The sequence below is a fragment of the Grus americana genome, chromosome 6 (assembly GCF_028858705.1).
Source record: "Grus americana isolate bGruAme1 chromosome 6, bGruAme1.mat, whole genome shotgun sequence".
Classification (NCBI taxonomy): Eukaryota; Metazoa; Chordata; class Aves; order Gruiformes; family Gruidae; genus Grus; species Grus americana.
The window spans coordinates 30,745,938-30,768,086 of record NC_072857.1 but is presented as its reverse complement, the minus strand read 5'-3'; the positions used below and the strand labels follow the sequence as shown (position 1 = coordinate 30,768,086).

Below are 22,149 nucleotides of genomic sequence, written 5' to 3'. Positions count from 1 at the left end.
TGCAGAATGTCAAGGTTAACCAGGAACGTATTTGCACTGGTCATGAAAGAAATCCTGGGTGGTAACCTGTTGAATGCCACTGACTAGAGTCTTTAAACTGCTGTGAGCAGGACACTGTGCCCTTGCCACAATTGTTTCTGTGAATGCAGTCAAACTGTGTAAATGAAGAATGATTTCCAGGTCAGAACAGGTTGATCAATTTTGTGAGGTGCCATCACAACCTGCTGGAGCTGAACGCTGCTGCTAGGCGGTGAGTATTCTCCCTCTAATTGTGTTAGGGGAGTTGAAGGAGTTTGGCCCTTTATGGGAACAGCAGGATCTGTTAAATGTAATGAGACACCCATCAAGATAAAGCTTGTACTGTGTCAGGTGCTGTATAAACATGTAAGGAGGTAGGGTCACAACTCTGGGAAACTTACTGTGTAAGAAAGCGTTATGATTAACATGAAGTAAATTAATATTCTCGGGGTTATTCTTAAGTGAAAGGTCTGTTTCAACAGTCCTTATGCCCAGGCAGATGCCTGAGAAGGAATATGTGCTTGAGAGTTACTGTTTTGTCTGACATGCAGTAATGAGCCTAAAAAATTGAATACAAGCATCTCCAAGTACTTTCTGTGTTGAGGGAGGTTTGGTTCCAAATCTAGATCAGTTTTTTTATTTACTCTTTCTCACGCAAAGAAATGGAAATGAGGCTATGTCAGGACACCTTCCTGCCATTTCCCAAATTTTGAGGAAATGTGTGTCCAAAACTGAAACTATTTCTGGCCTATTTTTAAAAGAGAGCACAACAAGATTCCAGTGGCCCACAATGCATTTTATATTTTCTTTGAGTTTTCTTCTAGCAGTGGTGGAAGAAAGATGTGCCTGGCAGTAGTTGTAGGCAACCTGTATTTGGTATTAATTTCCCCAGGTTGTTATCTTTGTGTTCGTTTTCACCCACAGATGTTGCCTCTGTTGTCATTCTAGGGACTGTATTTCCTAGTATCTTTTCAGGGACCATGTCTCAGAGGTCTTTGGACACTGTTAAGTAATGCTAGTCATGCAGAATACAAAAAAATCCTCAATCATTTCCTCAAAACAATCTGGTGTGGGGCTTTACACATCCAAAGGAAAGGTCAAACTCCACTCCTCGCTGTGCACTGGAGGATAAAGGTAAAAGCTCTGTAACAATGTGGAGTAGGAGACCCAGGGGCAGCAAGGCTTTGCACAAAGATCAAGGGAAGAAAAATAACTTGTAGTTAACTTGTAGTTAATGTTAAGGATTTTATCGTCCATGTTACTCTGGGGAAATATGGCCCCGTATCTATGGCTGGTGCTACTGTCTCTTCCATCCTCTGTGTTTTTATGCACTGTCCCAATCCTTCAGTTTCTCTCTTCTTCCTCCTTTCTTTTCTTCCCTCCTCAGATGCTTCACCAGCTTTCTCTTGCAGTTTTCTCCTTTGTGTACAGAAATCAACAGTAGTGAAATAGTTAACTTTGATAGCAAAGTGCCTTTATTTTAGACCAGGCTTCTGGCATCAGTCTACCACCTCCCCCTTGTAATAGTTGTTTGAAAGCAATACTCCATAGCATTATTATATCAAAGAATTTGGCATTGGACTTCACTGAGATTAGCAGGGTGCTGTGCAGTTCACATCTCTTTGTCCTTTTTGTTTCTGAGCACCTTGAACTTCAAGAAGACAGCGCAATGTTGTTTTGCCTCTACTTTGCATTTGCAAGATTTTCTTTACAGTCTTAAGGACTATAAGCGCGTGTAAGCAGAGTGTGAGATGATGGGGTGTGTAGTTACCTTGAGGGTATGTTTGCACAGCACGAGTCTTACCACTTATGTATCTAAAAGTGGCATTGTGAGTGATTCCCACAGCAAAGATTTTGGCCCTGGTAGTGCTGTCCTGTAATGTGCCGAAGACCAGTTCGTTGCCTGATATAATCTGACAGGGTGGACAGAAGAGCTAAATCCTACTCACACCTTGACCAATGGCATGTGCAAAATATATTGCTTGATTTCAAGAGGGGTCATGGGAGCACAAGGAATATAAATTCTGAGATGTTGCAAGAAGCTGGAGAGTGAAAACTGACATTTTTTGACTGTTAATTTCACAGTACGTGGGTGGAACAGATGGGTGAAGAGGGCAAGTGTGACAGCTGTGACTTTTGTTTCTGAATGGAAGTACAGTAATTCCCTAGTTCTGGATATGGATTAGAAGAAATCTGGTTTTGCTTATTAGCCCCCACTGTCTTTCCTGCTGAAAGTTTATCCATGTGAAGCTTGTTTAGAAACTCTGTAATGAAATCATGTGTGCAAATCCCATTTTGGAGGTGTGTGCATTTGCGTGTAAAACCTGAGAGCTGAAAATGTGATTGGGGTGGGTGGAGAAGTGAAACATTCTGAGAAGTCGTCAGCAGATATAATTGACCTTTTTTTGTGAGAGACTTCAGAAACAGACTTCAAAATTAAAGAGTCAAGTGCTGGTTTCTCAATATAAAAAATGTCTTGGTTGAATAGGCCACCATATGCTTTATGGGTGATGGCAAATTTGCTTGATTACTAAAGTGATTATTAAGCAACAGTGACAATGCTTTCAGTTATTATTGCAGTGCAATTATACTTTTACTACATCTTGTACCAAAAAAGCTTCTGATGATTTTCTGTTTAAACAAGGCAAATAGTGCTGCAGACCCTAATTAGGGTTTTGGAATAAAGTCAAAACTCTGCGTGTGTTTTAAACTTCTCTCATAAAACAACAATAATATAGAATGCCTGCCCATCTTTTTATAATACAAAAGAGACTAATCTAAAAATATGCTCTGCATATACGTAGTAGGAAAGGGTTGTGGCATAACATTTTCAAAGCCTGTTCTTTTTTTGGTTAGCTCTTAACTGAAGCTATACAGTTTCTTCAAAAACCATGAGTTACATATGAATCTGCAATACTTTGTGACTCCTTGTCCTTTTCCTTCAGACAAAAGGCCCTTTCAATCCATCCTGGAATGGTCACTGATTTTCATGTGGTCATTCAAGAAAAGGATAGTGATTGGCCTTCATAATAGGCCTTTCACTACTCTTTCTAGTGGTTTGCTGACTGAAAAAAATGCCTATGGCTGTGCACTGTGTCCAGTGTTTAAATTATTGATGAATCTAATCTCCCAAGTGCTGAAAAGGTAAGAGTTCAGGTGGCAAAGGAGCCTCACCTGTTTGTGAACACCAGTGTGCTGCTGCTCAGGGTTAGGCTTGTGCAGACTGGTACAGTTTTATCTGATGTTCATTGACTGAAGGTCTGTTGTATTTCTTTTTTGTTTTTTAAATGGTAACTTAAACCTGGTGTTTTTGTGAACTGTGCTTTTAAGGTGGCTGATGCTATTTTATGTTATGAGTGGTGTTGAGCAATGTTATCTGTCAGTGCTGTGCATGGCCAAGTGGACTGTGAAGTGACTATCCTCGAAAGTTGTGGGGGTGTTCTGAGTTAGCATTAAAGAAGCTACTACCACTGTTGTATTAACAGTGCAGTCTTGCTGAGTTGTTATCCTCCTGTGCCAGTAAGGCCAGCCTGCCTGGCAGTGTTTCAAAATAAACACCCCACATTCAGGGCAGGTAGGCAGGTGTTTGTTGTCCCAACCTTATGTAAAATCTATGCAAGGATTTATGGTGTTTGATTGAATCTTACCTGGAACAGCACCAAAAGATAGCATTTGTGCTATGAGACATTTCTGAATGATGGTAGCTCTTCAGGATCCTGGTTGATTTTGTTAGAAACCTGTACACAGCTTGCCCTGAAGGTTCAGTGCTGGGGTGTGCGCCTGAGTGCTCTCCGTGGCACATGGCTTTTATTGCTGCTGAAGACTGATGCATGGTGACAGCTAATGGGGTGGCAGATCGGGACTTGAGGCTGTCTTATTGGTTTGGGCACATCTGCCAAGAATGAGTATTTGGGCTTTGGACAACTCTAAGCTCAAGCATGTACTCAAATGGTTGTTTCAGACTGAATTACTTATTAATATATAAAAACAGCTTTCAGTGTGTGGTGTCCTTCCTACACGTGTCCAGTTTGTGGCTTCCACTTCTGCACTACACTTAAACTATCCACTTTTAGTATTTAAATTACAGTGCTGTGTATGGTTCTCTGTGTAAAATTAAATGCAATAAAAGCCTTGCACGTGCAGTCTGGGTGTGGTGGTACTTCTGAGTGAGACTGTTCAGAGACTGGTTTATACTAGCGGTGGAAAAACCTACGAGTCCAAAAATGTCATCATTGTGGCCCTTCTCCTTTCTGTGTTGATGGAGGGAATAACTATCTTGTGCAGTAGTAATACTAGCCTATGCAGAATTTGATTTAGTGATCTTTAGGACTTGGTCTGAATGAAATGTTGCCTTTTTTGTAATTCTGTTTTCCAATAATAACTTCGTGCTGGCTAGAAATTGTTTTGAGCTGGCTGGTTTGTTAAGCTGCTGGCATGAAGTTGTGCTTTGGTGTTAGGATCAGAGCTTGTGCTCCTTGCGCTGGAGTTGATAAGAAGGATGGAGTGGAGATAGACTGTTTGCACAGCACTTGGGTGGACAGAGGCTTCCCCATCTGTTCCCGCAGCTCCTGAGGTTTCCCACGTACTGCAGCCACTTCATTACTAGAGTGAAAGAGGGATACCTACTTCTCATTAAAATCCCCAAAGAACCCGAGGGTTTCTTCCTCCACAGTAGCCAAATTACGTTGTGTACAACCAGAGTGGAAGGCAGAAAGGATTGGGTGATTCATCTGGCCAACAGAGAGGCAGCCAGGTCTGAAACATAAGGAAAGAGCAGCAGGAGGCAGTCAAAAGATCAGGTGTACTATTGTAGTGTGGGTAGGGCAAGAGGTGTATCTGCAAATGGTGCCCTGAAGAGGTCTGCAGGTAAATATGGATGAACTAGAGGAGTTGCTGTGGCTATGTAAGAGTGCCAAGAGGCTTGCAGGAGTGAAGAGAGCAGAAGATGGTTGGAAGGAGCCCTGGTGAGGAAGGAAGGTTGGGGAAGATCCCAGGGGCCAGAAGGAGCTCTGGCAGTCAGAGGGCACCAGGTTCTTGACCATGTCTGTTTAGATACTCAAGTGGGAATGAAAGCTCATGAGGTGAGGATGAAAGCAGGGAATTACAAAGAATATCTTCTCTGTGTGATGGTAATACATGATCAGGGCTTCCCTGGCCCTGATGGGGTTTTCCTCAGGTTTGGCCATTTGGTTAAGGTTCTGATGGGCTTGCAGCTGTTGGTATGTTACTGATTTAGAGCCACATTCTCTTGGGGCTTACGCTCACTGAAATCCAGGAGTACAGAGTTTGGCCCATTATCATTGCTTCCTTGTCACTCAGTAAAAACAATTCTCCCTTTGTTATCTGTTGCAAAAACCACACACCTGTCTTGAATATCTTTGTTCTTGTGCCTCATTGACCTACATATGCTGATTCTTTAACAAATTGCTGGTGGATTGGAAGGTTTTGCAGCAGGCTAGAGAACGTGGTTGGCATAGAGTTGATAGTGATAGCTGCACTGACTTTTTAAAATGTGATAATTTATTATTTTATCCTAAAAGAAGTAAAATAAATATCCAAACAATGGCGTGTTGGGGAAACCTTGAGCTGAGCAGACAATCAGCTTTACATCAGAAGAGCTCTAACTGTCTAGTGTTTATCTTTGTGTGAAAGGGGACTATGGAAAATGTTGTAATTTTTCTGGCACAGGCTGAAGACAGGAAATCCTCAACATTGGTGGGCTTGCACTTTGTGATATTGGTGTAAAATCAGTGTCTTGCCTTATGATCTTTTTAAATATTTATATTAAATACTCCTTTTTTGTTGCGTAGGGGTTTTTTACATTAAGTTTACTGGGCATTTTGATACAAGATGGCTCTAGTGGTGTATTATTGGGTCTGCATCAGAGCATGGCCTGTAACTGCACAATTTTTTCCTGTCATGAGACACAAGCCCTTCACATGTCTGAAATAGATGCAGTCTAGGCCCTCTGCAGCTAGTTTCTGGGGAAGGGATATTTCAAACAAAGGCTCTGTCAGAGCTCTATACGTATTAGAAGTTTTGCAGCACTTTGGATGTGAGTAGGAGTTTGGCTCTACGTGCTTAGCCAAAAGTACAGCATGAGACAGCCAGCTGCGGAGCAGGCTGTGGCAGTGTACTGCTGCCTTTCACTCCACTTAGTCCTGTGTTTGTGTAGTGCTCAGTCCTGAAACTTCTGGCAGTTCTGTGAGAGGGTTCACAGTCCACAGAGTGTTTTGGGATGGACACTGTAATGTGAAGTGTTGTATTTTATTCTGTAGTAAAGAGAGTAAGCCTACAAAACCAAGGAAGTTCTGAACAAGGGCAGGCACTTGGCAGACTGGAAAGTCACTCTGCTGTTGCCTAATCTGGCAACAGATGGTCATGTATGTAAATTCATGCATTGCGCTGCTGTCACTTGACAAAGAATGATGGCTTGCCATTCTCTACGCTAACAGGATGAGTTGAGGTTCCCATGTTAGCGTTTTAACACGTGATACCCTTCTCTTAAGTTATGCTATCTGACCATGATTATTTTGCCCATTACCCTTTAGATGAGGAAAGGTCGGAAACTTCCAATTGCCTTGCTAGTGTTGGATTTTCAGATGTATTGAGTGCAGAAAGTTTTAATTTGAATTGTGTGCAGTTAGGTCCTCTGTTAGGCTGTAGGTGAATGGTGGTACCTTCCAAAGCATTTTAATGAGAATTGCCAAAGAGCAAAACCAGATTTATTAAGCTATAACAAGGGTCTTGTTAAATGGAAGAGGGATCATCTTGCAGTTGCAAGGTCTATTAAACTGCAAAAAGGTTAGTCATTACCATTGTTGCATCATATTAAAGGAATGAAGCAATGTAAATGCAGTCATTAATTAAACCGAATAGCACACCTTTAAACTATCATTCACTATTTTAAGTGAATAATATTTTCTTCCTTTTGGAGAGTAGTTCAGCCTGATATTAAGGATTCCCTTTTTGTAAATTAAAGAAAAAAAATCAAGATTACTGTTACTTGTGACAAAAAATAGACATTTTGTATCATGGGATAGTGCTCATTCTGGGCTGAATTCAGCCTAACAGTCTCTGTATCCTCACTGAGCTGCCTGTGAAGTTGGAGCCCAGCTCTTTCGAAGCGTTTTAATAGAGAGAAATGGTCAAACAGCCTTGTAGCAAGGGCTCTTTTCTGCAGTGCCAGAAGACTTGGGCAAGGATAACTCATTTTGAACTCTTGAGCTGTAAGGTAGGAGCGTGATGAAGGTGCTTCACCACACATGTATGGGAGCAAGGCTCTTGCAGAGCTGCATTCCTCCTGCAGGCCTTATGGCAGGCATGGGGAACTGCTGGAAATGGTGCCAGCTGGCAGCCAGCATGGTTTGGGATGACTGTTGCTGAGTGTGCTGGTTTGGTTGGATTTTGTCTTTAAACAAATTTGGTACCGGACTCCATAAAAGGCTTTGCCTTTTGCTAGTTTAGGATTTTTCTGGGAGGAACCTCAGGGGCTGTTATGAACTACATTTTGACATTTTTACATTGCATTACTGGCCACAGAAAAGAGTTTTGGGAAGGAATCTGCTGTTAATTGAAATGGAAAATATAGGAATACACTATGTAGGCTCTTGAACAGCAGACGGACTACTTAAGAGACAGGCCATAAATTCCTAGCTCTCCATGTTAATACAAATGTAGAAAGATACTTCTTCATGGATTAAAGTTTTAAAAAGCCCAAACAATAAAACCAAATCAAAACAAAAAACTTCCCAAACCCAACCAATCTCTACCCCAGCACCCCCCACCCCCGCCAGGTATACAAACAAACTGTGTGTAGTTAAAGGAAGCATCCAAAGAGCAGTCAGGTGGCGGTGATGGGATTGGAATATGTCAGCCACTCTTATTCAACACTATCTGAACTCTGCTACATAACATTTTCAGCACACGTGATACAAGGAAGTTTAAGAAGTGTGTGTATGATCTGTCATGTTATACAGACAGAGATAAAGATAGTATGATTTACTCTGGTCTGACTCTGTATGCTTTTATACATGGCAGTTTTAAATTTTCATGTAACTTCTTCCTTGAAAGAGTCTACCAGATTTACCTTCCCACAGCTTGATCCTGCATCAGGATCTACCTAGGAGGAGGAATGGGGAGAAATTGCCTGTTTCTAGCTGTCTCCTCAGATTTTCATATCAGGGTATAGGCTGAAACCTAGAGCCATCCAGAAGTCTATTTGCTTTCAATTAGGTGGTTGTTGTTGTTGTTGTTATTAAAACAAAATATGAAAAAATGAGATGTTAATTTTTGCCTCAAAGTGGCTAATGAATCCAGGCTGATAATTTAAATGAAAGGTTTGGCCTGAAGTCGTGTGAAGTAAATGAGTTCTTGTAATTCCTTGAAAGGAGAAGCCAAGAAGAGAACTGCTAATAAGGTCCTTACCATTACGTGTTAACAGCCATGCGATAATAGTCATGTGATTACTGAGAGATGTGAGCATTCCTGTGAGAATCATAGAGAGCTTAAGTGTGTTCAACCTCCGTCACTACAACGACAAGCCATCAGAAGAAAAATGCTCATATGGAGAGGGTATCTTTCAGAACCGTTACAAAAATGGTTCTGCAATTCCATTTCACATGCAGTTTGTATGTAAAGACTAGAGCCAAAGCAACACTTTGATCTCTGGAAAGTTGTCTGTGTTGCTATTAAGTGTTAGTAAGAATTCCAGTTCTAGTTGTACAGGAATTGATTTGCCAGTTTCGAAGTTTGTCTCTTACATAAAACATGAAAAAATACACGATCGAGCACTGCTCTGTTGTATTGGTTTAAGTCATGTTTTTTAAGTGACCTGGATTGCAGGTCCTGCCCAGCCCTGGCTACGTTGCCTCTCTCATCCTGGCTCCCTTGCTGGGGCTTTACCTTAGCCAGGGTCTGAGTTATTTGATTCATTGCTGGGGTTGGTTTGGGGTTTTTTTGTTTTTTTCCCAATGGCTCTATACCTTACCCTCCCATGATATCACAGTAGTCAAATTTAGGTCAAAGTAGTATCCAAAGGAGCGGCTATGTTTCCAGAAGTCTTCTCTTGCTCAAATGCCAGGCATATGAGAGGGACAAGTTAATGGTATTTCTGGTAAACTGTTGGACTTTAGTACCAGATTTTATATTCTAATTCTGTCTTCAAGCTTTTAAGTTATTTTAAAAAACATTTTTTATTTTATGTAATAAATAATATAAAATAACTATATATTGATATATTTAGACATACCTAAACTTTGAAGGTTTTCCTTAAATTTCTGTGATCTTTTTACTTAACCATAAGGTATCAGCACTGAAGGAAGATGGCTTGTGATTTCGTGTTTGTTCCTTAGTGGGCTAATGTTTTGTACTGTGTTCTATGATAGGTCACGGTTCTTTTTTGCATTTGCAGCATGCTTATTTTGGCGTGGGGGGATGGACAAATCAGTTGTGTACTGAGTTTTTTCTTTGTTCCTTCCCTTATGCTGGAAGTTCTGACAACAATCATAGGGAATTGGGTAAAGAATGGGCCTCTAATACAATGAAGAGTGGTTGTTTTGTTTTTATCTGCTACTCTTTTTAAAACAGAAGATATCAAAATAATTGTTTCCCACCTATCAGCCCCACATATAAAATGTCTTTCCCATATAAAAAAAATATTTGCTTTGCCTTAAAAAAAAATTCCTGGGAAAAATCATATTTCTTCTCATCTCCTTTTATTCTGTCTTCCCTAAAGAGAAAGTAAAAGTGTATAATGTTTTGAAACTCTTCTACTCTAAATAGGAATTGAAATTAAAATTTTAAAAGTCTGCATTTCTTCTTTCCTTTTTTCTTTTTTCTTCATTCTAAGCTTATTCCTGGAAATCTTGTCATGCCTCCAGTCAATTCTGCATGTATAGTAGCATGCATCTAACACACCATTTCAGATCTAGAGGGTCTCATAGTCCTTTAGGTGTGTCAGCTCCCTAATCAGATACTGCTGGCCGGAAATAACAGGGAGGAGTGACAGCAGTGGATTTTCAGCCATGCTTCAGGGCTGGCTTGAATACTGATAGTTCACTGTTAGTATGATTTGTCTTAAATGAGGTGTTTCATTATATACAAGATATGAAAAGATGTAATCATTTCACTCTTACTTTGTAACTTGGTAATTCTGCTTTTAATGGCCAGCTTTTACAATGTACTCTAGTCCTGAACATACAGCAGGAGTTGCTCATATGGCTTCTCAAGTTCATTGACATCAGTAATTCACTAGAAGAGAGGTACTTATGTACTAAGGTGGATGAGATAACATATTGGTGATCAAGGTGATACGAGGTGGTCAGGCAATGTGCGTGTTTGAAATCTGCAGGTATGGATGTTAAGGTATTTGCTGACATGTGAAAGCTTCAGTTGTTCATACTGAGGACTCAAGTTAAAAGGATGATGTTGAGTTGACATCATGGGTGATGTGAGCGGAGCCTATACCGTGCAGGTTCATCTGTGAAAGTAGGGAGACCTTGGAAACAAGAAAGGTAGATTGTAGCCATGTTTATTTTTATTATGCCCCTCCTCACTTCTACTTAAGCAGCAAAAATCTTGGGAAATAAAATGGGAAAAATGTCAATGTACTGTGAGTTTGCAAAGCTAAACCAAGCAGAAGTCTGATAGTTCACAAAACAAAGGTTGGATTAGAGATGTTAACTTGGCCATGTTGCATGCACATAATGTTTTCCATGCAACTTTCTGTCATTAAATGTAACATGTTGCTTATTTTAGCATACCATAAAATATGCAGACTGTCTTGTGAGTGGATATTACTGGAACAAACTTTACTCTTGGTATCTCAAAGGCAGTTGGAGCAGAAGGGCAAAGTCATAAGTCAGTTGCTGAGGCTGAGTATCAGCAATAAATACACGTTTGTTACTAGGAAAGTAAATATAGACAGGAATTCTGAATAAATGATCCATAGAGAAGGTGCTATGCCAATAAACTGAGGCAAACTCTGATTTCCTTTAGCATAGGGTGTATCTGAGTTCACTGAAGGCATCCCAGATTTGCACCAGCACTCACTCATTTTTATCCAAACTTATTAGCAGAAAAGAAAACCAAACTGTATTTTTTGCTTTATTTTAGCCAAATTCCTTCGTAAGTAAAAGACCAACACAAGTGTTTCAGCTGAAGCCCAGGCCAAAATATTTTAAATTGCTAAAGAAGCAGTAAGCTCTAGTGTGAGAAATTTTGCTTCAAAATTTGGGGGTTATTTTGTTATTTGTATGTCATTCCCATGAAAAGGCTGCTTTGACATACAAATCAGAGTTTCATGGAACCTTCTGTCTCAGGGCTGGGAGAGCTCTTCATACTTTCCTTTGTGATGTGAAGTACCACATGGGAATGAGATCTCATTTACACCCATGACTGAGTCTGACCAAGATGCCCTGGGTAATTTTGCTCCTCCTTCCTATTAAAACTTCAAAAGAGGCTAGAGTTATATTTACATTTGTAAATTGATTTCATTATTCATTTTTGTTCATTATGATCCCATTCTTAGACTTTGTATGCAAGAAGAAAAGAAGGTATTTCCCAATTCTAAACAGAGGGAAATAAGGATTGGAGTTTCATATAAGAAGGAATATATCTAATTCCAGGAGCTCTTTACACTGTAACGCTGTCTACTAAATTGTGGCATCAACTCAGCCTCCACAGCCTTGATGTTCAGTACCACACATTATGTTCATAGATACACTTTGCCCCCTAAAATAATCCCTCATTTAGTTAAAAGCATATGCACTCAGACATATTTTCTCAGCCTACTGCTTATTTGGATAAGCAAATAAGTTTAACTTTTTAGAAAAGTGTGGAAGTGATGCTTTTCTTTTCAGAATACAATTATGTCTTGAAATGTGTATACAAAAATATACACATTGGCTTTGTTATTAAGAAAATGTCTATTTTGTATTTGGACTAGTTAAAAAAAATTGCTTTATAAAGTGCTGAATAAAACCCATTTGACAGAGTGAGGACACAACTGATTTTGCTTAAGTGTGCAAAATATGAAGTACTACTTCCTTCAGAAACTTCTGTCTTTCTGTTGGGAGACTGAACACAAATTACATGGAGAATGTGCCAGTTTGAAAATAGTGATGATTGTACTTTAATTGAAAATGAGGTATTTCGGCTGTCATTAATCGTAGAAGCTGTAAAATATTTAATTGTTCTGATTTGCTAGAGATCAATGAAAGGATAGTTTTTTCCCAGAAAATGACATTGTGGATATTTTTTTGAACTTAGTTACACTTTTTATGATTGTCTTTTTGAATTAATTATAAGGTTATGGTTTGTGTAAACATACTCAAATTTACATGGGTCCATGCTGAATTTTCTATTAAATCTGTGGATGTTATTTTTAACTTGTTAACACTTATGATGTCGTAGACACAGCATTTTTTAGCTCCCCAGCCTCAGTAAGAGGAAGCTTTCCTGGCAGATTGACCTTTCTGTGTGCAAAAATGGTGAGTAAAACTCACAGTGGACTGCCAGGTGGCAACAGAACTCAATTCAGAGGAGGCAGTTTTCACACAGAGGCATGGAGAGTCCACAGATTGTATGGAATCCTTCTCATTCTTCTTAAGATCTTGTAGTCCCTGAAGTGTACAAAAATGGAGATCCCATAGCTCCTCAAGGCACTGAACATATCCTGGCTCATCAGGGTATCAGCAATTGTCTTAAGGAGGGTTTTCCAGCTTTGTGGTGTTGCTTGGTTACCATCATTCCCACAACTCTCAAATAAAGCAAAGCAAATGTAAAAACCCCCTGTTTTCTATTTATAGGCCGGGCTACTGTACAGATCCAAACAAAACAGAATTGTAAGTCCTCTACAGCTTCTTTAATGATCTTTTTTTTTTTTTTTTTTAAAGTATTCCACTTGGCTACTCACAAAGGCTCTCTATTTTAAATATGTTTTTTCAGTTGGACTACTTCTAGTATTCTGCACAAACTCATTAAGTTCAGAAGCTGGAATCCTGACTGGAAGCAAGGGATAACAAATAATGACTTGTGTCATCGGGCAGTCTTGCCAGCTCTAGTTGAGATACTGCTTTTTCAGATATACTTTACATGCATCTTCAGTTTAGGGCAGGGAAAAGGGCAAAGCTTAACTCGGAATGTGTTAGGGAATATTTTCTTTAGTAACGATAATGAAGAACTGTCATAACCATTTGGCTGAGGATCTCATGTAATTTTGTGAATATTTCTGAATGTAGCTTCAGAAGTCCTCTCCTGCCCTTAGGGGAATAATTTTGGCATGTGGGCTCGTGTGTTTCAGGGAAAATTCTCATCTTAAATCCAATTAGCTGGTCTTAACGAAGGATACAGACACTCTGAGAACTGAATGCAGCATGAGTGCCTGGGTGGTAGCTATTCTGTTGTCATTCCTGTTCCACAGAAGAATTCTGTAAAAAGAAAAGTATCATTTTTTTATCACTCTCAGGCTGAAAGAGATAACAACTCTGAGACAGCCATTCTATTGATATGTTACAAATGAGTATAAGTGTCTTTTAATGAAGTCAGTTCCCAAAACAAGGCTTCTCTGGGAACATATGGATGAGTTCCTTGTGAACTGAGAGCTTTCCATAAATCTACTAGGGTCATTAACAGTGTACTTAGATTTGGTTACAGAAACCCTCTCCCTTTCTGAGAGTGGAGAAAACTAAAATAAATGGAGATATCTGTGAGTCAGCCGGAGATTGAGAAAAAATATAAACACATCCATGTAAAACATTCCCAGCTGTGGAAAAAACTATCCCCGTCTATCAGAAGTATGGAAAGTGTAGGAAGCAGACAGTGATTCTTGTAGGAAGTAGAACTTCTAGGTGTTGCTGTATGCTTGTTGTCTGAGAGCTAGTGCTTTAGTGGGGCCCACAACTCAGTCCTCTAACCATTTTGGATTTCCAGTGGGTCTGGTTCTTCTGACAGTGGATTTCTAAGAGATTTCTCATACAGTGAGATGCTAGGTGTTTAACTGCGTGGTGGTGAATTTCCAGTGTCATATGGCTCAGGTATGTGTCTGTTACAGGTCCATTCCAGATCCAGTTCTGTCAGTAGGTATTGTATTAGGCCCTTAATGCTTTGGGAGGAATATGTTGACTGACATTAAGTTAGGAGGAATAACAGACTGAAATTATTCTCCTAACAGTGTTCTGTCATTAAGGTGCTTCCAGACTGTACATTTGGGCTTGTTTTAAAAAATGTATCTGTAAAGAGTCCGAGGCCTGTCCTGATGCTCTCACTCACAGCAAAGTTCCCACATAACCAGGAAGAATTTCATAGGCTAGAAAGACTGGACATTCAAGTCATTTAAGATGTATAGATCATAGTAGACACCAGAGTTGGTTTGTTTTTAAACCATGCTATTTCCTGCTGGCTGAAACTGAAGTAGTGCCAGTTGTATGTGTGATTGCATTGCTGGCTCTTTGCTATGAGGTCCTTCAGGAACAATTTTTCTCCTTGACAAGACCACACAGCATTTACAGGTTTTCTTCCTCATTCCCTCCTAGACCAGTGTTGAACATGGGTCCTCTCCTTCGCCCTTCTGTGGTATTGTTATCCTGCTTGTGTCGCTGGACAGAAATCTGGCATAGGATGAGACCTGGTCCAAACCTGAAACTTTTATTTGGTTGTTTCCCAATCCTGAAGTCAACAGATTCTTTAGCTATAAAATCTTTGGCAAATATCAGATGAGGATGGCTTTAGTCAGGGAGCTTATGCTGCTTTATAGTCATATTCATCTTTTGTTGTAATAAGAAATGCACATTATAAATGTCAAAATGAATTGTCCTCTGAAGGCTGGATCCTGCTGAGTATCCTTAACACTGCATTCCCTGGCTGGAGTTAGAAACTGCAGTGGACAAGATGGAACATATTGCTTTACTTGTAAAGGCAGGCAGAGCTCAGCTTTGGAGGATGTTGTTATTAATTGGCTGAATAGTGAGATGTAAAATGGGAGTCTTGCAACTGTGTTGAAGTGCAGCAGTGACAGGCAAGGAGCACCCCTTATTTACTTTGACTACATCAGAGCTTAAAGTCTGCATTGGGCGTAAGGTTGAGACTAAATGTCTTAAGGTTTGACTGTCAAATGCATGGCGGTTTGCTTTCCATGTGCTAAATAGCTGCATTGGCAATTAGGGAAGTGTGATTGATTGACTAGCTAGGCCAAAATAAAAAACTGAAAAGGGTAAAAAAAAAAGTGCCAAAGCACTCAACAAATTCTCGCTTTTTTGTGTATGTACAAGCAGACTGCAAATACTCTCTGCACTTGGTTGTGTCAGCATTCGATACAAGATTCCCTGCCTTCTGTTGACTTGTTTCTCATACTAGATCTTCCATCAGTGGCCTCACCAGAAAAATATCCTGGAATGAAAACTAGCCATAGTTCATTGTATCCTTGTGTTACTGCCATTCATCCCACGTTGGCATGCCTCTGATTCCAGCAATAAACCTAGCTTTTAATTTTTGAAAAGAAAATAAACCACAAAACCAAACCAAAACCAACCACCAAAACCCAAACAAACTATTCTTAACATTAAATGTAGAAGTGACAGGTAGAGACATTAGAATTAAACGTGAGCAGTGGACCCTGCAAGCTAGCAGAACTGAGATCTTCCACTCCTCCTTATGGTAGTCTTTTGCCGAGATTGTGAATATGTTGTGCGAAGTTCAGTTTAATGTTCAGCCCTGCATATCTTTCTGCTTGTATGCAGGCTCCTGCAGGCAGGGTCTCATAGTTTCTGCTTAAATTTGGAGTTGTTGGATGATAGCTATGTTTTAAGTTGAGGTTTTTATTTAGGACGGGAGGAGTTTATTTTACTGCTGGCTCCCATAAAGGTAAGAGCTGATTTAGACACAGTCAAATAACTTTCAGTTGATTTCAGTGCTAATCATTGTCACTGGGCTATACTTAACCCTGTATTTTGGACTGTGTTTAGGATATGTACTCAGGAATGGAGGGACTGAAGGTTATGTTTACTCTTAGAATCTAGAAGGCTCATAGGTCTACAGTAGAGTTATCAGAGTGCAGTGTTTAGTTTTTTCATCTCTTCTGTGGGACAGGTGTATTGTGAAACCTTAGGTTAAAGTTGGGGTCAGGGCTAGGCATCAGAAGAGAAGTGGTCAAAGAGCTTGTTGTACTTTTCCAAAGAGTAAAGATGATATATGTAGGATGATGACTCCTGTCCCATAGCTCATGGTATACTCTTTAGATTCATTAAGGCCTGCATCTCTATGAATAGTTGTTATGATCTAGATTTAATCTTAATATCTGGTTCTGGTGCTTGTGTGTGTCACGTCACATTAATACTAGCATTAGGGAACTGTTAAAAAGGTTAGACTTCAGGATGGGGAGGGATTTAAGTGCTTGGTTTATTTGTATGCTCTTCAGGGCTGCAGAGCTGTGATGAGCGCTGATTCCTGCTGCTTTTTTTGGCTTATGTTAGTTTTGGTGCAGTTATTTGTTGCTGAGCTGTGTTTGATGTGAGGTTTGGGGATGTGATATCTGAATCCCTGCTTCTTTTCTCTTCATACCCTGCAGTGGGGGACAGTGGGTTGAAGGTTGTGAGAGGATGTTTCATGTCATCTCCACACACATGGCCTTCACTGGCCACAGATCTGCCACAGAGGGATGTGCGCCACAGTTTTTAAAGTCTATATTCTCATCTGCAAAGTCACAGCATGCTTTCCTATTTCAGGGTCTTTTTTGTTTGAAAATAAAAATCACTTTAAGAATTGACCTTTCATTATGATGGGAAATTACCTTAAACGTTTGCAGACATTAAGCAACAGTATTTTCTTTGATAGTACAGAAGCAAAATAAGTTTCCTTTTAAGTATTGTACCTTTACTCTTTATTTCCTTTCTCTTCCCTTGAGTCATTATTTCCTGCATAATGTTTTCTTTGATAATATGCCATGGAACGTTGAATAAGGACAAAATGGTGGGTTACGAAGGTAATCAAATTATGGAGAGATGTCCCATAAGAATCCATTTATTTTTTTCACGCTATTATATCTCATTTGGTCAAACTTGATAGATGTGGTATTGTTTGGAAAGAACAAGCCTTTACAACATGCAATAAACCTTTTTTTTTTTTTTTTTTTTAAATTTTACATATGGTATGTAGCCATCTTGGTTATCTGCTTTTTTCAGTGATGCAAAACAAAAACTTTTGACTTTAATTTTTTGCTTGTGTTCCTTTGTCTTTTAAAATAGTCCTTAATAGTAACAACCCTCAAAGTACAAGAATTACAATTCTAACTTGAATAATTTCATACAAGTGACCATGTTTTATACCCGAGACCACATCAAGAAATAAGATTCTGAGATTACTTGTCACTTTGGTCTTCAATATTTCAAGAAGTTCAAGAGGACAAAAATTGTCAGAACATCTCACTGACCACGGAAAAAGAAATCCCACTTGATTTTTCAGATTTTAACTTTCCACTGAAGTTGGAGAGGAATCTCTCCCACAACTCGAAGATAATCAGAACTGGGGTTTAGCAGGTGATGTGTTATGCAGTAAAAAAGCAGAATCAGTAGGGTGCCTCAGTACAGTAATGTGCATGATCTGATTTGTTCCATTTAAATCCTAAAAATACCACCTGCAGACTACAGACTTTACTGGAATGAGTTACATATCCATATGTTGGTGTAAGAAATGCAGGAACTATTAGGAATGTTGCTGTCTTCATCTCAATTCAGTTGCTCACTAGACTAAAGGGATGCACAGTGTCTCCCTCAGTCTCAGCCCTTCCTTGTGTCCATTTGAAGGGAATAAATAGCCGAGTCTTGCCCTAGCTTGCACCAAAGAACAAAGTACTAGTAGGGCCGCAGCATAGGCCTCTTCCCAAGCTCTCGGTTAGGGTATTCCGCCCAAAGGTGTGGAACTGGGTGTGCTTCCCTCACCAGGTTTCCAGCCTCTCTATTCATCTCATGGATCTGTGCCTGTTGTGTAGATTCCAACACCCAGAAGTGCTCTTTGACATGTGTGAGTACTTGTATTTCTTCATTGAAGCATCACATTCTAAATTGCTCCATTCGTTCCTTTGATTTTGAACATAACTGTGACTCAGCAAGCCATGCAGAAATATGTGTTTAGATTGCGATGGACTTTGGGACCTAAGCTGCAAGAGCCTTTGTTGTGGGAGCATTTGCTAGGTGAAGTACTTCAGGGACCACCTGGCTGTTTCAGATGCAGAAGCAATTAAGAGCCTTCTGCCTTGCTTTAAAATAAAACCTGCGACTCTGACAGGACTTTTGCACTCTAAAACTTTGCTTTGGCAAAATGTGTAGCTTCAGTAAGGATAAAATGGATGAAACAGGACAACAGTCACACACTTTAGTCTATTACAGAGAGTATTTTGTAATACAGAAGGAAGAATAAGTCTACAAAGACAATGCGGTTGTAGAGGTTGATTTCAGCAGTCAGGATGTTCAGAAATGTCATGTTATGCGTCTAGGGTTAGCTGAGGGGCTGCTGAACTGATCTTATTCCGAAACAAACAAGGACCAGTGTGCAAATCACTCTAGTAGCAACTAGAAAGGAGTAATTCCTGTCTGGCATGCATGGTTAAATCATAGACCAGTTCATGACAGCCTTCTCCTTGCAACTGCAGGAGCACAAAACTTACCTCTTACTTTTCACCCCTCCTCTGCTAATGAAATCAGGAAATAAGTTTCCGTTCATCTGTGAATGGACGTAGACAGACACTCAACTGTCCATGTGGTTGTATGTTTTTAACTTTGGGGAGAATTCCTCTGAAACTTATATGCAAATCAACAAATGCCTTGTACTGTGGGCAAAGTGCTGGTGTCACCCTTTGTTTCAGCTGAGTTAGTATTTTTGAGATAATAATGTTGCTTATTGGAGAATGACCACACTGAAACTGCATTGGTGCTGCTCGGAGAGATTTGGTTAGTAACTGGTGAGTTACTGTAACTTGCACCTAAAACCCTCTTGCATTAATGGATAGAATGGGTCATATTGCTTAAGGTTTATCTTTCTGCACATCCCAATGTGCTGGCTAGTTTTAGTTTAAAATATGAGTTAGTTTTAAAACTGGGTTTGTTTTAGCTGTCAGAATTGTGTGTGTGGTCAGGAATGGGGCTAACAACAAGACTTAGGTAATTGCCTAAGCTTGCACGGCAGTGAAGATAAGACCTATAAAAACTGGTAAGGGCATCTATCAGCACTCCCATATGTTGACCAGAGCAGTAAGGGGATGAGGGATATTTTTCCACAAAAAGTCTCCTATGAGGAGAGAGCAGTAAAGTGAATCAAAGGTAAACTAACTAATTACTTTCTTTTTAACTTCCAGCTGTTTTTGCAGGAGATACAGTCTGTTGGAGAAGACAGAAAAATAAAACCAGAAACTGAAGTCATTCACAGTGGTAAGATACCTTTTATATCTTTGCTAATCATTGTGACTGGGTAAGTTCAGAAACTTGTAGGTCATGCTTTTAACCTATACTTTACAACTGAGTTCATCAGGTTTCTCGAGCTGTCCTGCTAAAGCTGATAATAATGCCATGTGCCACAGTGATCGCAGGGGAAAAAAAAAAAAGCAACAATTAGTAAAATGGTGCTTTCTAAATTCCTTACTATGTAGCATCTTTGTAAAAAGACACAGATTAATGGGTAAGCGTGCCTGCTTTCACATTGTGCATGTGTGTGATGGATAACAAATAGGAAGGTACTTTATTTATAGGTCTATTGGTGCGGGAACAAAAAGCAAGGAACTTTAGGGGCTTCTTTCACCAGGGCAGTGCAGCCTATTTGAACATCTCAGAAGCTGCTTTGGTTCCTGTTTTTTCTGCAGAGTCTATCTTTTTACCACTCTAGATAAATTTATTTCATCTTCTTTCTCTGTGTCATTAAGTTGATCAGCTCATACTATATTGTCCTAGTGCTTCTCGTCATCCTTTTTTTTAATTCTTCAAACCACTGTGAAGATTTATCATGGTTTGTAACTGAAAGTTCTGCTGAACTGATATTCTGAAATCATCTCACATTAAGTATAGTCCAAGGTGATGTTCAGAGGATGGTAGGAAAGGGCAGCTTCATAGTAATAAAAAGAAATTAATAGATAAACCTATAGACTACAAAACTGAGAAATGGGGTCTCTGCAATTGCCTCAGTTCAGAGGTGGGCTGAACCCAATGGTTTTTGTCACTTATTTTGAAGAAAATATTTGTTTAAACATATGAAGTAATTCTTTTTGTTACAAAAGCATAAGCTCAGTCTGTTCCAGGCCTGAGTCTAACAAGTGGGCTAATGACCTCATCATTCTGTGTAATTCTAATGTCGATGACCATTTTTTCAAATGGCTTTAAGGTCTTCCACTTTACTTACAGCTGAGGACATCTGGATTGTGTTCCTTATGAATAGCTTCCTGAGAGATCTTCAGTGAATCACTTAATACTTCAATTTTCTATCTGTAAAATGAGATAAAAATACTCCTGCACTTGAGCATGAATGTCAGACTGATAAATAATGTATTGAGGTTTGTGAAATGCTCAGACATTGTAATAAATAGGCAGAAGGAGGACTCATTTGTGCATGTTGTTCACTGCACACACTCTGTTTCTTTGGTGGGGAGCAGGTACACTGTTTCTTAAGGATTTCCTTTTTTGCTTGAAACTTTTTTTTACAGACTTGTTACATGGCAAAATTCCAAATCTTTTGGTGGTGGAAGGTTTACAGGGAGTGGATGAACAGAATCGATCTGTTAGTTAATAGTTTAGCATGCTAAACTCAGTAGGGGTGAGCTATGTGACTTCCTCAAAGGAAAGAAGAAAAAAAGATATGGATGTCTAAAGTGGTTCTTACCCATCTGCTGGTCCCAAGTGTGGCCAGGTACATGATGAAATATTGCTTGTCTGGCTACAAGCTCTATTTAGTACAACTAAGTGAATCATTAGGTCAATTCCTGACCAGACCTTGAAGTGTCAGACCAGATGGCCTGCCTAGAGAGCAAGATACCTTGGAAGCATCTCCACCCTTGTCAGCAATGTTACACAGCACAGGGTTTTCTCAGAAGAGCAGTACTGGTGTTCAGTGATTTCAGTGAAAAGATGGTAGTTTTTTAGCTATATTTGGTCTTTCACATCAGAATAATGTCTTGTGGCTCTGAAAATAGGGAAATTGTTGCTGGCTTTTTAGTGAAGGTCCAAATTTGTGAACCAGATCATGTACTTGGAGGGACAGTAGTAGGGAGGTCAATAAAACTCTCAGACTTGTAAAGGGCTGGTTTTCCAACTCTGAGAAATCTTCAGGTTGCTATTAAAAGATGTCTTGTGTGTTAATGTTCTTACTGGAAACGAGGCTAAAATTTTTAATCAACTCTGAAAATATTTTCCTATAGTCTTTCTCCACCTCTCTACCTGTCAGTAAAATGATAATAATAAATGCTTCCCCAGACTGTAGAGTTGTGCTGAGGATTACACTCAGCTCAGATATTAGGATGTAAAGTGCCATACAAATATCTACAGAAATAGAATATTGTAGATATTGAATACTGGGGCAAGTTCTATGCTGGAATCTAAGAGAATATAGTACACCAGTCTGGAATGGGTTTTCTGTATGATTCACTGTGGTGGGTTTACCCTGGCCAGCAGCCAAGCACCCGCACAGCTGCTCACTCACACCACTCACCAGCTCTCCACAGTGGTACAGGGGGAGAAAATAAGAACAACAAAATCAAGAAAACTCTTGAGTCGACATAAAAACAGTTTTTAATAGATGAAGAAAAGGCAGGGTTGGGGGGGAAAACAAGCGAAGCAAAGGAGGTGGCATGCCATCTCCCATAGGCAGACTGATACCCAGCCAGACTCTAAACAGCTGCTTTGGAAATGAAAACCCCCATCTTTTTCTTCCTCTACTCTAGGGTTTGTTTTTTTTTTTTTATGGCTGAGCATGAGGACACATGGTATCCCTTTGGCTGGTCTGGGTCAGCTGTCCCAGCTGTGTCCCCTCCCAGCCACTTGTCCACCCTCAGCCTGCTGGCTGTGGGCTGTAGTGGGAAACGGAGAAGACCTTGACACTGTGCACGCGCAGCTCGGCAACAGCCAAAACACTGGTGTGTTATCAGTGCTCTTGTAGCCA

General features: G+C 39.8%; 1 protein-coding gene across 6 annotated transcripts in view; it reads left to right on the top strand.

Moving 5' to 3' along the window:
* SPATS2L (spermatogenesis associated serine rich 2 like) overlaps nt 1-22,149 on the top strand; it is a 141,264-nt gene that overhangs the window by 61,097 nt on the left and 58,018 nt on the right. For all 6 annotated transcript variants that reach the window (XM_054829362.1, XM_054829366.1, XM_054829365.1 and 3 more), the window contains one exon: nt 19,364-19,436. The gene's annotated coding sequence lies outside the window, so the exon portion shown is untranslated. The remainder of the gene's footprint in view (nt 1-19,363; nt 19,437-22,149) is intronic.